Source organism: Phyllobates terribilis, unplaced genomic scaffold (genome assembly GCF_046119375.1).
Source record: "Phyllobates terribilis strain yellow unplaced genomic scaffold, ASM4611937v1 Scaffold_9__5_contigs__length_417890890, whole genome shotgun sequence".
In the NCBI taxonomy this organism is placed as follows: Eukaryota; Metazoa; Chordata; class Amphibia; order Anura; family Dendrobatidae; genus Phyllobates; species Phyllobates terribilis.
Window position 1 is genome coordinate 407,916,573 of NW_027362769.1, and position 6,687 is coordinate 407,923,259.

Below are 6,687 nucleotides of genomic sequence, written 5' to 3' on the forward strand. Positions count from 1 at the left end.
ACAGGCCAGAGGTCTCAGCTGCGAGCAGTGCTGAAACCCTTCCAAGCAGTGTTCACCAACATGCCTGGCAGGACTGAGGTGGCGGTCCATGAAGTGGACACCGGGAATCATGTTCTGGCGAGGGGAGCCTCCAGAGACACGCTTGGAGGAGTACCAGAAGGTCTTACCTCCATAGCGCAGTCTAAAATGGGGAGGTGTCAGGCAAAACTTATTTTGGTCCTAGTTTTAAAAATGAGAGAGGTCTTAAATCTCCACCCCCGGTCCATTTGTAAGAGTTTTACATAGGACTCACTGTTGCTTTTTCCCCCAAACCTCAGGAATTTTTATGAGCGCCATAAAGCCTCAGCCCAGAGCAAGCCTTCTATACCCTGAATTTTTTCCTCCAATCCTATTGTTTAAGTGTACAAACGTTTAACGTCGATTTTAATAATGCACATGACTGCCACAAACACATGGACCACATTTTTGAGATGGTCACTTTTTTCCAATTGTGATGGTGTGGTTTTCGTGACTAGGAGACCACCGGATGCCCGGGAAATGGGTTCTGAGCTTCTGAGCATCATAGAGATTTCATATTTGATAACCATCTTCATGAATAGTGGTGACGGCAAACACGATGTCTCCATCTTGGATGTGGGACCCCCCCACACCAAGATATGAAATCTGAAGGATTTTTAGGTCTTCTGCAGCTGGGTGGGTTCACAAAGCCGAGCCCCCGTGTGAGGTAAACACCATGGGTGTCTCCTAATGTTTTGGCTCCATTTCTAAAAACCAGAACGGCCATTTTAAGTCATTCTTGCCTGGGACGTCAGACGCATGCCCTCCTCGCTGCGTGGAAGAATCACATCTAATTTCCAGGGAGCCGTCCCCCCCACAGAATCTGAGACCATCACCACGTGGCGCAGGTTTTGCTATTACTTATCCCTTTTATTTTAATAACTGTTTTATGCATATATGTAAATTGTCTCTTTTATAATATCTTGTATATCTTTTGTAAACACTGCCCACTTTCGGGAGTAAATCATTATTATTTACCAGCTTCGTTCTTCTTGTCCTATGTCGAGCAAACAAGTTCCTCATCCGCTAATTCACGTTATCTAACGGGTACCCGATCCACCTGTTAAGCGATCGGTGGTGACAGTATACCAGTATTTATGTGATATTGTGGTTTGAGGGTGGCTGGTCGGAGGTATATATACGTTCCTAGAAGGAACTGGTGGTATATATACGTCCTGTCACATCAAGTGCCGCAATAGTCGACGTAAATTAGAGCAGCTGCGCCCATGCTTATCCTCGGTCAATACCGTGTTTGACCAGCAGGATAAGGGGGCGCCAGAGAGCTGCAAGGTCTGACCAATTGGTGTACTTCTGACAAGCAGTATTATAGTAGTTATATTCTTGTACATAGGAGCAGTATAATAGTAGTTATATTCTTGTACATAGGGGGCAGTATTATAGTAGATATATTCCTGTGCATAGGAGCAGTATTATAGTAGTTATATTCTTGTAGATAGGGGCAGAATTATAGTAGTTATATTCTTGTACATAGGAGCAGTATTATAGTAGTTATATTCTTGTACATAGGGGCAGTATTATAGTAGTTATATTCTTGTACATATGAGCAGTATTATAGTAGTTATATTCTTGTACATAGGAGGCAGTATTATAGTAGTTATATTCTTGTACATAGGAGCAGTATTATAGTAGTTATATTCTTGTAGATAGGGGCAGAATTATAGTAGTTATATTCTTGTACATAGAGGCAGTATTATAGTAGTTATATTCTTGTACATAGGGGCAGTATTATAGTAGTTATATTCTTGTACATAGGGGCAGTATTATAGTAGTTATATTCTTGTACATATGAGCAGTATTATAGTAGTTATATTCTTGTACATAGGAGGCAGTATTATAGTAGTTATATTATTGTACATAGGAGCAGTATTATAGTAGTTATATTCCTGTACATAGGAGCAGTATTATAGTAGTTATATTCCTGTACATAGGAGCAGTATTATAGTAGTTATATTCCTGTACATAGGAGCAGTATTATAGTAGTTATATTCTTGTACATAGGGGGCAGTATTATAGTAGTTATATTCTTGTAGATAGGGGCAGAATTATAGTAGTTATATTATTGCACATAGGAGCAGTATTATTGTAGTTATATTCTTGTACATAGGAGCAGTATTATAGTAGTTATATTCTTGTACATAGGGGGCAGTATTATAGTAGTTATATTCTTGTACATAGGGGGCAGTATTATAGTAGTTATATTCTTGTACATAGGGGCAGTATTATAGTAGTTATATTCTTGTACAGAGGGGCAGTATAATAGTAGTTATATTCTTGTACATAGGGGCAGTATTATAGTAGTTATATTCTTGTACATAGGGGGCAGTATTATAGTAGTTATATTCTTGTACATAGGGGGCAGTATTATAGTAGTTATATTCTTGTACATAGGGGGCAGTATTATAGTAGTTATATTCTTGTAGATAGGGGCAGAATTATAGTAGTTATATTATTGTACATAGGAGGCAGTATTATAGTAGTTATATTCTTGTACATAGGAGCAGTATTATAGTAGTTATATTCTTGTAGATAGGGGCAGAATTATAGTAGTTATATTCTTGTAGATAGGGGCAGTATTATAGTAGTTATATTCTTGTAGATAGGGGCAGTATTATAGTAGTTATATTATTGCACATAGGAGCAGTATTATTGTAGTTATATTTTTGTACATAGGAGCAGTATTATAGTAGTTATATTCTTGTACATAGGAGAAGTATTATAGTAGTTATATTCTTGTACATAGGAGGCAGTATTATAGTAGTTATATTCTTGTACATAGGAGGCAGTATTATAGTAGTTATATTCTTGTACATAGGAGCAGTATTATAGTAGTTATATTATTGTACATAGGGGGCAGTATTATAGTAGTTATATTCTTGTACATAGGAGCAGTATTATAGTAGTTATATTCTTGTACATAGGGGGCAGTATTATAGTAGTTATATTCTTGTACATAGGGGCAGTATTATAGTAGTTATATTCTTGTACATAGGGGCAGTATTATAGTAGTTATATTCTTGTACATAGGGAGCAGTATTATAGTAGTTATATTTTTGTACATAGGGGGCAGTATTATAGTAGTTATATACTTGTACAAAGGGAGCAGTATTATAGTAGTTATATTCTTGTACATAGGAGCAGTATTATAGTAGTTATATTCTTGTACATAGGAGCAGTATTATAGTAGTTATATTCTTGTACATAGGGGCAGTATTATAGTAGTTATATTCTTATACATAGGAGCAGTATTATAGTAGTTATATTCATGTACATAGGAGCAGTATTATAGTAGTTATACTCTTGTACATAGGAGCAGTAGTATAGTAGTTATATTCTTGTACATAGGGGGCAGTATTATAGTAGTTACAGTACAGACCAAAAGTTTGGACACACCTTCTCATTTAAAGATTTTTCTGTATTTTCATGACTTTGAAAATTGTACATTCACACTGAAGGCATCAAAACTATGAATTAACACATGTGGAATTATATACTTACCAAAAAAGTGTGAAATAACTGAAAATATGTCTTATATTCTAGGTTCTTCACAGTAGCCACCTTTTGCTTTGATGACTGCTTTGTAGACTCTTGGCATTCTCTTGATGAGCTTCAAGAGGTAGTCACCGGAAATGGTTTTCACTTCATAGGTGTGCCCTGTCAGGTTTAATATTGATGCTCAAATGGATCAATATATGGATGAATGGGTGAAAAAAATACAGGACACCCAACTGAATAAATTAGATAGGGACCAAAAAGACTTTGCCTCTGGAAAGATATACAGGTGGAGGAAACAACCTTCAAATGGAGTGAAGAGAGATAGGATACCATCCTTTACATCCAATAAATCGGTGAGTGAAACGTCAGAAGCATCCTCTTCCGCCTCTGTGTCTGTGGATGGGACATCTAGACGCAAACATGATTTACGCCCACATCCCTACAAAAGGAATTATGGATATTCCCCTGAATCAAGCAGGGATGATTTGAGGGTAATCAATTTGAGTAAACATGTGTTCTCTAAAACTGAGATCTCTATCTTGAGTAGGGGCCTCACTTTCTGTCCAACAGCGGAATCTGATTTATTCACTGCCATTAAAGATCTTCATATGTTTGCGAGAAATTTATTATTTAAACGGCATTTCCACAATGAGTCTACCTCTAAATTATTCCCAACAGAGGCGGAACAGGAGGCGTTAAACAATCTGGAGGATCTTGCCAGGGAACATATCATTCCTATAGGAGGTAAGATTCCCCAATGTATTAGGCCTAAGTCGCGGAAATTTTTGCCATTATGTACCTGTTCCAATATTGAGGTCTTTGTCAAGGTGGTAAGTCAGGAGTTTTCTAAGACGCCACGACGTCCGAAACAGACTAATTTGAATATAGGAGGAACAACAGTGCCTTAAACGATTAATGAATCTTGATGATGTGGTATTAAAATCAGCAGATAAGGGTGGGAATGTGGTGGTGTGGCCCAAGGCGCTGTATGAAGCAGAAGCTTATCGCCAATTGAATATTAAAAGTTGCTATTTGAAACTTACATTTAATCCTCTGGCTAAGTTTCAAGCCGAACTATTAAAACTTTTGAAAAAGGCGAATGATGAAGAGGTGATTGCGAAGGAGCTACATGCAGCGCTATGGGTCACTGAACCACGCATTCCCACCTTTTATCTGCTGCCGAAAATTCATAAGAACCAAACGATACCACCCGGGAGACCCATCATCTCGGGAAATGGTAATTACTTAGAAAATGTGAACAGATACATCGATTCAGAACTTCAACCATTGGTTGAATTACTACCATCCTTTATTAAGGATACTGGTGATTTCCTAAAAAAGATTGATGGTTTACATCTTGAGACAGACACCCTTCTAGTGACTTGTGATGTGGAGTCACTCTACACCAACATTCAACACTCGGCTGGTGTGAGAGCCACACAGTTCTTTTTTGAGTTTTTGAGATGTCATATGTTTCACCGATTATGAGTGGGTTCATTCTTGAATTACTCCATTTTTCATTATCTCACACTTTTTTTCTTTTTAAGGGGTCCTTCTTCCTGCAGCTCCAGGGAACTGCCATGGGTGCATCATTTGCACCGGCCTATGCCAATTTGTTCCTGGGACTGTGGAAGAGGGACCTCTTCCTGGCAGATCCCCATGCATCAATGGACCGCGTCCTTTTCTGGACGCGGTACATTGATGACATTTTTATGATCTGGCAGGGCTCGGTTGAAGACTTGCATATATTTATGGAGTCTCTTAATCAAAATTCATTGAACATCCATCTTAAGTATCATTATGACAAAGACTTGGCTGAGTTCCTGGATGTGCGTATAAGGAGAGACGTTAATAATTGCCTTCAAACATATCTCTACCGCAAAAGTATGGCGGTTAATTCATTATTATTGACATCTTCATCACATCCGCCGGCAATGATTAGATCCATTCCAGTGAGCCAATTTCTGCAAATTCATAGAATATGTTCAAGTGACGAGGATTTTGAATTCCATGCACGTGATCTTAAAATTAGATTCCAGAATAGAGGATATAGCAAGAGATCGATAAAAAGGGCCTATAACAGAGCGAAAAATAGATTGCGCCATCAAGCTCTATATTCGAACATTCCGAGAAATCCGGAGACCCACAAGGTTCGATTTATTACTCAATTCTATGGCCGCAATAATCAGATGTATCAGATCCTTGAGAATGCATGGCCTATTCTGTTGAATGATCCAATACTCGGCAGGTACCTTGGGGATAAACCCAGTGTGACCTACCGCAGATCCCGTAATTTAACCCCTTAATAACATCTGACGTACTAATACGCGTCTGTGCCCTGGGACTTAAGAGCCAGACCCGTATTAGTACGTCATCGCGATCGCGCGCGCACACAGGCTGTGCGAGCGCGATCGCCGCCGGGTGTCAGCTGATTGTCACAGCCGACACCCGGTACTATGTGCAGGGAGCGGTCCTGCACCGCTCCCAGCACATTAACCCCTGCGATGCTGCGATTGAAGTCGATCGCAGCATTACGGGGGCAAGGGGAGGTGATCGCAGATACTCACCTCCTCTTCCGGCTTCCAGCGCTGTCTGCAAAGGCTTCCCGGGTGTTGCCATGACGACCCGATGTCGTCATGACAACATCCGGGTCACCAGACAGCAGGAAGATTGTTTGGACATGCGCAGTGCATCTTCAAACAATCTTCTCACTGTGCAGCGCTGAAAGCCTGCATGACACAGGGATGGTGCTGCATTCCTGTGCCATGCAGGCGATCAGAGAAAAAAAAGTGAAAGTCCCATAGTGGGACAAAGTAATAAAGTATAAAAACTGTCAGTAAGTGAAAAAAAAAATTGCAAAAATTGCAAAAATATAAAAAATAAATAAATAAAATAATCCACCAAAAATAAAAATATAATGTACCCATCAATAAATATTATTAAAAAAAAACAAAAAAAAACAATAAAAGTACAGATATTTGGTATCGCCGCGTCCGGAACAACCTGACCTATAAAACTGTCCCACTAGTTAACCCCCTCAGTGAACACGGTAAAAAAAAAAAAAAAAACGAAGCAAAAAACAATGCTTTATCACCATACCGCCAAATAAAAAATGGA